The following is a 12071-nucleotide window of genomic DNA, read 5'->3' on the forward strand; positions in this document are numbered from 1 at the left end:
GACACTTTCTTACAATGTTAAACATAGTATTGCCACACATTTTAGCAATCATATTTCTAAGTAATTACAAACTGGCTTGAAAACTTATGTCTACACAATAGCATACGCCCAAATGTTTATTGAAACTTTGTTCATAATTAACCAAAACTAAAAGCAACCAAGATTCCTTCAATGAGTAAATGGGTAAATAAACTGTGATGGAAGGCAGGATATGAGAAAATAACTTAAATGTATTACAAATATAAAAAACAATCTCACTTGAAGGCAGTACGGAAATATCGTGCTGACATAAGTAACTTTGGAAATTAATGCATTTTGTAAGTCTATGGGCAAAAGGGATTACAGTCTAGTTAATGAAGTTCTTTCCCACAGAACTATGAATTAACAATTCTGAAACTATTATATACATATCTGGAATTTAACAGGAAATTTAAGTTGGTGATAAGAACTGGATTTCTCACTCTTGTAGTGAGAGGTTATAGACCAGGAACAAGAAGAGACTAAAATGACCTATGAGTAATGAATTAGAGTGGATACATCAGTATGAACTTGTATTTAGCTTATTTGTAAGAAATTAATTACAAATAGATATATTTTAAAGTATGTGTATATATGCAGGTTGTCATACACGCATCTAAATCCTTGCTATGTCACTGAAAAGGCCTAGCATCATTGATACCCAATAGTAACAAGTGTAACTAGCATCCGGGTTTTGTCTTCTAATGTCATTATCCAAAAATGGAACTAGGTCGCTTTGGAGAAACGACTTATTCTGGGACTAGATGGGTATCCAAAAGATAATCCTGGATCATTTTGTAGTGTTAAAAAGGGAAGGTGCTCCAAAGAACAACAACAACAAAAACCCCACATACACACAATGATGAAGATATATCAAACAGACACAGGATCTAACTGAAAGATCTCCCAATGGACAAAGCTGGAAAAAAAATTGAGGAAAGAAATAAATAAATTAGTATTGGATTATAACCCACAATATAAATCTATAAATGTCCCTGAGATCTTACTGATATAAATAATTGAATAAACTTAATAAATGTAAGAGAATAGACAAGTGTCCAGTGAAAAAAGAATTCTGAATAATTTATGTAGATAATCTTCCCCAAATGAGGTATAGAAATACTCCCCATTCCTTAAGTCTCTCTTCCAAGGAGCACAGTATAGAAATAGAAAAAAAAAAAAAAAAAAGATTAACTTTACTATGGAGAAACCTACAAATACTCCTTCAGCCCAGATGATCAAAGCTAATTTAAATTTAGAAATACCTTTCTAATATAAGATGTTAATAATAAAGAAAACTAGGTGTGGGATATGAGGAAACTATCTTTATTATCTTTGCAATAATTCTGTAAACTGTTTTAAAATAAAACTGCTCTTGGGGCGCCTGGGTGGCGCAGTCGGTTAAGCGTCCGACTTCAGCCAGGTCACGATCTCGCGGTCCGTGAGTTCGAGCCCCGCGTCAGGCTCTGGGCTGATGGCTCAGAGCCTGGAGCCTGTTTCCGATTCTGTGTCTCCCTCTCTCTCTGCCCCTCCCCCGTTCATGCTCTGTCTCTCTCTGTCCCAAAAATAAATAAATGTTGAAAAAAAAAAATTAAAAAAAAAAATAAATAAAATAAAACTGCTCTAAAATTTGAAAGCTTACTAAAAATGGCCCAAGATACTCCTACTTAATGTAGCAATTTCTTATTGAATTTCTACTATGCAAAAATTTGATGAAAATCCAAAACTTTATATTTTCCAAAACTACTGAATCATAATAAAACAGGAAAGGATAAGTTTATTTCAAATTTATAAAATTGACATATGATTTTTTTCAAGTTGCTGACAGATTCCACATATATCTCTTAAAGTATTTTGGAGATCTAAAATCAAAAAATTTTCTAAATTTATTAAAGATTATGCTGATGGTGTTCCCATTTAACTCTTTTGACTCTAAGTAGAAATAAAAAGGTAATTCAAATGAACTCAGTCTCAACAGGTGCCTTTCATTGCATAAATAACAGGTGATGACTAGGTTTTGTGGATTTAAACATAAACCAAAAGTTCCCAACAAATAAAATTCCAGAGCCAGATGGCTTTACAGGTGAACTCTACCAAACATTTGAAGAAGAGTTAATATCTATTCTCCTTAAACTGGTCCAAAAAATAGAAAAGGAAAGAAAACTTCTAATTCATTCTATGAAGCCAACTGTACCCTGACACTAAAACCAGATAAAGACTCCAATAAAAAAAGAACTGCAGGCCAATATTCCTGATGAACATGGATGCAAAAATTCTCAATAAAATACTAGCAGATTGAATCCAACAATACATGAAAAAAAAATCTTTCACCATGAACAAGTGGAATTTATTCCTGGGTTGAAAGAGTGATTCAATATTCACAAATCAATAAACATGATACATTAATAAAAGAAAGGATAAGAACCATATTACCCTTTCCTTCCAATAGAAGCAGAAAAAGAATTTGAAAAAGTACAACATCCATTAATGATAAAAATCCTCAACAAAGCAGGTTTACAGGAAACACACCCGAACATAATAATGACTGTATATGAAAATCCATAGCTAACATCATCCTCAAAAGGAAAAATTTGATAGCTTTCTCCCTCAGATCAGGAAAAAAAGCAAAGATGTCTATTCTCACCACTTTTATTCAAAATAGTACTGGAAGTCGTAGCCACAGCAATCAGAAAACAAAAAGAAATAAAAAGCATCCAAATTGGTAAGGAAGAAACCAAACTTTCACTATTTGTGGATGACATGATAGTATATATAGAAAATCTGGAAGACTCCACCAAAAAACTACTAGAAATGATACATGAATTCGGTAAAATTGTAGGTTACAAAATCAATGTATATAACTTTGTTACATTTCTACACACCAATAATGAAGGGGCAGAAAGAGAAATTTTTAAAAATCCCATTTACAATTGCACCCTAAATAATAGATACCAAGAAATAAACCTACCATGAGAGGTGAAAGAACTGTACTCCGAAAAGTATAAAACACTAATGAAAGAAATTAAAGATGACACAAAGAAATGGAATGACATTTTATGCTCATGGATTGGAAAAACCAATATTGTTATAACGTCTATACCACCCATAACAATTTACATGTTTAATGCAATCCCTATCAAACACCAACAATATTTCTTCACAGAGCTAGAAGAAACAACCTTAAAATTTGCATGGGTGCACAAAAGACCTCACATAGCCAAAGCAATCTTGAAGAAGAAAAGCAAAGCTGGTGGCATCACAATTCTTTAAGTTAAATTATAAAGCTGTAGTAATCAAAACAGTATGGTACTGTTACATAGACCAATGGAACAGAATAGAAAACCCAGAAATGAGCCCACAACCATATTGTCAATTAATCTTCAACAAAGAAGAAAAGAATATACAATGGGAAAAAGACAGTCTCTTCAATAAATGCTCTTGGGAAAACTGGACAGTGACATGCATAAGAAAGATACTGGACTTCTTTCTTATACCATACCCCAAAATAAATTCAAAGTGGATGAAAGAGCCAAATGTGAGACATGAAACCATTATAATCCTAGAAGAGAACACAGGCAATAACCTCTTTGACATAGGCCATTGTGGGGGGCCGGGCCCCGGCGCCAGGCTGAGACCAGGTCGAGCAACATTCCCCATTGACTCAAGCCAACCCGGTGGTTCCCCCTCCCATTCCCCCACTTTCAAGGGCATACGAAAGCCTTGTCAAGGCTGAGAAAGTTAATTCCTGAAGCCTGTGGTCTGCAGGTGTTGGCAGTAATGCTACCCTCCCTTTTTCTACCCTGAGTCAGATAGAAACAAACATGGGAACTGTGTTTTGCTAGCAATCTATCAACAAGGTCTTGTGACCCGTTCACAAGGTTCACAAGGTATACAGAACTAAATATTTTGGCTGGCAGTGATCATGTGAAACCTGTTTATTCTTAGAATGACCTGATCCATAAGAGTCTTATATTATAAAAGATTGTGTACAGCAACAATAAAGCCGTCACTTGGGCCATCAGCCCAGGGGACCCTCCTGTTCCCAAACTTTCTCTTCTCTCTTTTTTCTTGCATTCCCCTACCCTCAGGACCCTGACCTCGGTGATTGTCGCGCCGGTCGCGAGAGGCCATAGCAATTTCTTTATAGATATGTCTCCTGAGGCAAGGGAAGAAAAAACAAAAATAAACTATTGGGACTTCATCAAAACAAAAAGCTTCTGCACAAAAAGGAAGCAATCAACAAAACTAAAAGGCAACCTATGGAGTGGCAGAAGGTATTTGCAAATGACATATACAATAAAGGGATAGTATCAAAAATTTGTGAAGAACTTCTAAAACTCAAACCCTCAAAAGAATAATCCTAATTAAAAATTGACAGAAGACATAAACAGACATTTTTCCAAAGATGACATCCAGATGGCCAATAGACACATGAAAAGATTCTCAACATCGCTGATCATCAGCGAAATACAAATCAAACTGAAAGGAAGGGGCTCCTGGGTGGCTTAGTTAGTCAGGTCATGATCTCACAGTTCATGTGTTCAAGCCCCATGTTGGGCTCTATGCTGACAGCTCAGAGCCTAGAGCCTGCTTCAATTCTCTGTCTCCTTCTCTCTCTGCCCCTCCCCCTGTTTGTGTTCTGTCCCTTTAAAAAAAACACTGCAAAGAGATATCACCTCCCACCAACCAGAATAGCTAAAATCAACAACATAAAAAACAACAAGTGATGGAAAGGATGTGGAGAAAGGGGAAACCTCTTACACTGTTGGTGGGAATGCAAACTGGTGTTAGCAACCCCGGAAAACACTATAGAGATGCCTCAGAAAGTTAAAAATAGAACTACCCTATGATTGAAATTGCACTACTAGGTATTTACACAAAGAATACAAAAATACTAATTCAAAGGGATGAATGCACCTCTATGGTTATAGCATCATCATCTACAGTAAACAAATTATATAAAGAGAAAAAGTGTCCATCCACTGATGAATGGATGAAGGGGATTAAAGACATGTGAGATATATATATATATATATATATATATATATATATATATATATATAATGAAATATTACTCACCCATGAAAAAGGAACTCTTGACATTTGCAGTGACATAGATGAAGTTACAGAGTACTATGCTAAGTGAAATAAGTCAGTCAGAAAAATAAATGCCATTTGATTTCACTCAAACGTGGAAATTAAGAAACAAAATAAATGAACAAAGGGAAAATAGAGAGAGATCGGCACTCCAGGAAACAGACTCTTAACTATAGAGAACAAATTGATGGTTACCAGAGGGGAAATGGGTGACGGAGCTGTGTTAGGTGATGGGATTGAGAAGTGCACGTGCTAAGATGAGCTCCAGGTGTTGTATGGGAGTGTTGAATCACTATATTGTACCTGAAACTAATATTATATGTTAACTAATTGGAATGTAAATAAAAACTTTTTTAAAATAAACATTTATTCAATATTAAAAAAATAAAGTTGTTCAATACCTATGCTTTAAAAAGCATAAACACAGTGACTACACACATTGATCAGAATTAATACTACTTTTCATAAAACAAAATTGATACTAATTAATTAATTAATTAATCAGAGTTTTTGTTATGTTATATTGGAAAAACTAATGAATTTCAGAGTTTAATAAAAGTTCCAAAAAACTTATATTCTTCTGATAAACTCATTATTCAAGAAAAGTCTCTTGGAGGGGGGAGGAACCAAGATGGTGGAATAGCATGGAAGTTTTTTGTGTGTCTCAAGTCCATGAAATACAGCCAGACCAACACTAAACCATCCTGCACACTTAGAAAACTGATTGGAGGATTAACACAACAATCTGCACAACTTGAACCACAGAATTCAGCAGGTATGTGGTGCAGACAGGTGAACTTCGGGAGTGAGAAGCCATGGGAAGGGAGGTATTTTGTGGGTGGAGAGAGGATGGAGACGGGGTGGGGGGAGAATATGAGAAAAGCACCCCTCCACAAAAGGAGCTGGAGAGAAAGTGGAAAATCAGAAATAGCCACAGGGACTAAACCAAAAAGGGAGAAAGGAGAAAAGAGAGGGTTTAAATTCCATTAAGACTGTAAACAAGGGGAGTGCAAAGGCTGCAATTCCACAGCTCAAAACCTGGCTGTGCTCTGGTGGGAAGGACGAATCCTCAGGAACAGAGTGGGGTCTAGGAGGTGCTTGGGCCACACAGGGAAAAGCGGTTCCACTGCTGGAAGGACATCTGGTAGAGACTATTGAAGCCACCTGGTCCCAGCAGACCCCAGAAAACGGCCACATTTGCTCGTGCTGGAACAAGGTCCTTAAGAGTGAAGCCTGGTGACAGATGTGTGTTGTGATTTTCCATAATCCCTGAAATGCTGCCTCTACACTATCTCGCGAACTTTGGCTGGGGCAGACTGGTGCCTGGCCGCAGTCTTGGGGCACCAGCAGCAGCAGGGTCCAGCGGGCTTTCCTGGGTGCAGCCAACATTCGGCCATTGGTCACTCAGCCATTGCTCAGTGAGAGCCTCCTATAGAGGGGTGGAATGGGTCAAAGCTGCAGTCCTTCAGAAGGGGCTGGGGAAAACAGCCGCATCTGAAACAAAACTTGGGAGAGAGGTACTGCCTGGGGCTTGGTCACAGAGAGTGAGAAAGTGGGGAGTGGACAAAAGCTGAAGACAGAGGACAGGTGCAAGATTGCTGATCAGGGAGAACAGAGTTCCGATACTAGAGACTGGGTACCTGGGTGATGCCATTTGCACTACTCCCGTGCATGTGCATATGCACCTACCAGTGCCACAATTCACTCCAGTAGGCTAGCACTGCCATCTAGTGGAGAATGGAGCCATTAGACTAAGCCCCACACAACTGGGCCAACCTCTCCTTTCAAGAACACAAGTCCCACCACCTGCTTAGTTTATGGACTATAAAGTGCTTCATAGTCTGACTTCTAGGGGAAAACAAAGTAGTTTCAGTCCTATTTCAATCTGTTAGTAGGTCCATCTATTAAATTTTAATTTCTTTTCTTTTTTCACTTTTTTTCTTGCATACAGAAAGAGAAAAAATTCATTTTTATTTTCAAATTTTATTAAAAATATTTTTTAATTTTTCTTACTATATTTTTTTACTTTTGTGTAAATTTTTTCAATTTCTATTTTACTTCAATCATTTTATTTTAGTATACTTCAGTGTATTCACTTTTTCAAATTTTCAAATGATTTCATTTTCCTTTTTCTTTTTTCTCTTTTTCATTTATTTTGTTTTTCTTGAATACAGAAAGAGAAAACCTTCATTTTTACTTTCAACTACTATTAACAATATTTTATTTAAATTTTTTACTACATGTTTCCTTTTATGTAATATTTTTCAAATTCTATTTTACTTCCATCTCTTTATTTTAGTCTACAACAGTGTATTCATTTTTTCAAATTTTCAAAAGATTTCCTTTTTTTCTCTTTTTCTCTGTTCCATTTCTTTTCTTTTTTTCCAATACTGAAAGAGAAAAAAATCATTCTTATTTTTAATTTTTATTAAAAATATATTTCTTTAAGTTTTTTTCTACTATATTCTTTACTTTTATGTATATTTTTTCAAATTTTATTTTACTCCCATCATCTCATATTAGTCTACTTCAGTGTATTAATTTTTTTCAAATTCTCAAATGATTTCCTTTTTTTCTTTCCCCTTTTTTTTCCTCTAATCTGTCAAACCACTTTCAACACCCAGACCAAAACACACCTAGGATTTAGCATCATTTGTTCAATTTTTCTTGTGTGTGTGTGTTTTTAATTTTTTAAGTATAATATTTTTTAAATTTTAATTCTTTTAATTTTAATTTTTCTACCTCATTAATTCCTTTTCTTCCTTCAAAATGACAAAACCCCAAAAGAAAGAGGATGAAAAAACGACAGCCAGGAGTTTAACCAACACAGATACAAGCAAGATGTCTGAACCAGAATTTAGAATCACGATAATAAGAACACTAGTTGGAGTCGAAAATGGATTAGAATCCCTTTCTGCAGAGATAAAAGTAGTAAAAAATAGCCAGAATGAAATTGAAAATGCTATAACTGAGCTGCAATTACAGATGGATACCACGGTGGCAAGGATGGATGAGGCAGAACAGAGAATCAGCAATATAGAGCACAAACTTATAGAGAATAATGAAGATGGAAAAAAGAGGGAGTTGAAGGCAAAAGAGCACAATTTAACAATTAGAGAAATCAGTGACTCATTAAAAAGGAACCTCAGAATCATAAGGGTACCAGAAGAAGAAGAGAGAGAAATAGGGGTAAAAGGGTTATGAGAGTAAATCATAGTGGAAAACTTTCCTAACCTGGGGAAGGACACAGACATCAAAATCCAGGAAGCACAGAGGACACCCATTAGATTCAACAAAAACTAACCATCAACAAGGCATAGCATAGTCAAATTCAGAAAATGCTCAGGCAAGGAAAGGATCATGAAAGCAGCAAGGGAAAAAAGTCCCTAACCTAGAAGGGAAGACAGATCAGGTTTGCAGCAGACCTATCCACAGAAACTTAGCAGGACAGAAAGGAGTGCCAGGATATATTCAAAGTGCTGAGTCAGAAAAAATATGCAGCAAAGAAATCTTCACCCAGCAAGTCTGTCATTCAAATTAGAAGGAGAGATAAAAAGTTTCCCAGACATACAAAACTTTAAGGATTTTGTGACCACTAAACCAGCCCTGGAAGAAATTTTAAGGGGGACTCTCTGAGGGGAGAAAAGATGAAATATATATATATATATATATATATATTCCACATATATATTCCATATATATATTCCACATATATATTCCATATATATATTCCATATATATATTCCATATATATATTCCATATATATATTTCATATATATATATTCCATATATATATTTCATATATATATATATATATATATATATATATATATCTCAAAAGCAACAGACTAGAAAGGACCAGAGAACACCACCAGAAACCCCAACACTACACGCATCATAATGGCAATAAATTCATCTTTCAGTACTCACTCCAAACATCAATGGACTCAATGCTCCACTCAAAAGACATAGGAAACAGAATGGATAAGAAAACAAGATCCATCTATATGCTGTTTACAAGAGGCCCACTTTAGACCTAAAGACACCTTCTGATTGAAAACAAGGGGATGGAGAATCACATATCATGCCAAAGGTCAACAAAACAAAGGTGGAGTAGACATACTTGTATCAGAGAATTTAGACTTTAAAATAAAGACACTATCAAGAGATGCAGAAGGGCATTATATCATAATCAAAGGGTCTATCCACCAAGACCCAACAATTGTAAACATTTATGCACCAAATAAGAAACCCCCAAAATATATAAATCAATTGATCACAAACATAAAGAAACTCATCAATAGTAATACCATAATACTAGGAGACTTCAACAGCCCACTCACAACAATGGACAGATCATCTAATCATAAAATCAACAAGGAAACAAGGTTTTGAATGACACACGGGACCAGATGAACTTAACAGATATATTCAGAACATTTCATCCTAAAGCAGCAGAATATACATACTTCTCCAGTGCACATGGAATGTTCTCCAGAATAGACCACGTACTGGGACACAAATCAACCCTCAGCAAGTACAAAAAGATCGACATCACACTGTGCATATTTTCAGACCACAATACTGTGAAACTCAAAATCAACACCAACAAAAAATTTGGAAGGGTAATGAATACTTGGAGACTGAAAAATATCCTGCTAAAGAATGAAAGGGCTAATCAAGAAGTTAAAGAGGAAATTAAAAATGGAAGTTAAAATGGAAGTAAAATGGAAAGTAAAATGGAAATTAAAAATGGAAGTCAATGAAAATGATAACACCACAAGCCAAAACCTCTAAGACACAGCAAAGACAGTCATAAGAGGAAAGTATATAGCAATCCAGATCTTCCAAAAGAAGGAAGAAAGATCTCAGGTACACAACCTAACCTTACGCCTTAAAGAGGTGTAAAAAGAACAGCAAATAAAACCCTGAACCAGACGAATACAGGAAATAATAAAGATTAGAGCAGAAATTAATGCTATAGAAACAACCAAAAAAACCCAGTAGAACAGATCAATGAAACCAGAAGACAGTTCTTTGAAAGAATTAACAAAATTGATAAACCACTAGCCAGTTTGATCAAAAAGAAAAAAGATAGGACCCAAATAAATAAAATCAAGAATGAAAGAGGAGATGTCACAACCAACACAATAAATAAAGAAATAAAAACAATAATAAGAGAATATTATGAGCAATTACATGCCAATAAAATGGGCAATCTGGAAGAAATGGACAAATTCCTAGAAACATATACACTACCAAAACTGAAACAGGAAGAAATAGAAAATTTGACACACCCATAACCAGTAAGGAAATCGAATTAGTAATCAAAAATCTGCCAAAAAACAAGAGTCCAGGGCCAGATGGCTTTCCAGGGGAATGATACCAAACATTTAATGAAGAGTTAACACTCATTCTCTTGAAGCTGTTCCAAAAAATAGAAATGGAAGGAAAATTTCCAAACTCTTTCTATGAAGCCAGCATTACCTTGATGCCAAAACCAGAGACCCCACTAAAAAAAAAAGGAGAACTATAGACCAATTTTCCTGATTAACATGGATGCAAAAATCCTCAACAAGATATTAGCCAACCAGATCCAATACATTAAAAAAATTATTCACCATGAGCAAGTGGGATTTATACCTGGAATACAGGGGTGTTCAATATCCACAAAACAATTAACGTGATTCATCACATCAATAAAAGAAAGGACAAGAACCACATGATCCTCTCAATAGATACAGAGAAAACGTTTGACAAAATACAGCATTCTTTCTTGATAAAAACCCTCAAGAAAGTAGGGATAGAAGGAGCATACCTCAAGATCATAAAAGCTGTTTATGAACGACCCAACATTAACATTATCCTCAATGGGGAAAAACCGAGACCTTTCCCCCTAAGGTCAGGAACAAGTCCGGGATGTCCACTTTCACCACTGTTATTCAACATAGTATTAGAAGTCTTAGCCTCTGCAATCAGACAACACAAAGAAATAAAAGGCATCCACATTGACCAGGAGGAGGTCAAACTTTCATGCAGATGACATGATACTCTACATGGAAAACCCAAAAGCTCCCACCGAAAAACTGCTAGAATTAATTCATGAATTCAGCAAAGTGGCAGGATATAAAATCAACACATAGAAATCAGTTGCATTCCTATACACCAATAATGAAGCAAGATAAAGAGAAATCAAGGAATTAATCCCATTTACAGTTGCACCAAAAACCATAAAATACCTAGGAATAAATCTAACCAAAGAGGGGAAAAATTTATACACTGAAAACTATAGAAAGCTTATGAAAGAAATTGAAGAATACACAAAAAAATGGAAAAAGATTCCATGTTCCTGGATAGGAAGAACAAATATTGTTAAAATGTCAATACTACCCAAAGCAGTCTACATATTCAATGAATCCCTATCAAAGTAACACCAGCATTCTTCACAGAACTAGAACAAATAATCCTAAAATTTGTATGGAACCAGAAAAGACCCCGAATAGCCAAAGCAATCTTGCAAAAGAAAGCCAAAGCAGGAGGCATCACAATCCCAGACTTCAAGCTAAACTACAAAGCTGTAATCATCTCAACAGTATGGTCCTGGCACAAAAAGTAGACACTCAGATCAATGGAACAGAATGGAGAATCCAGAAATGGACCCACAAACATGTGGTCAACTAATCTTTGACAAAGCAGGAAAGAACATCCAATGGAATGAAGACAGTCTCTTCAGCAAGTGGTCCTGAGAAAACTGGACAGCAACATGCAGAAAAATGAACCTGGACCACTTTCTTACACCATACACAAAAATAAACTCAAAACGGATGAAAGACCTCAATGTAAGACAGGAAGCCATCAAAATCCTGGAGGGGCAAGCAGGCAAAAACCTCTTTGATCTTGGCCACAGCAACTTCTTACTCAACATGTCTCTGGTGGCAAGGGAAACAAGCAAAAA

This window comes from Leopardus geoffroyi, chromosome B4 (assembly GCF_018350155.1).
Source record: "Leopardus geoffroyi isolate Oge1 chromosome B4, O.geoffroyi_Oge1_pat1.0, whole genome shotgun sequence".
Lineage (NCBI taxonomy): Eukaryota > Metazoa > Chordata > Mammalia > Carnivora > Felidae > Leopardus > Leopardus geoffroyi.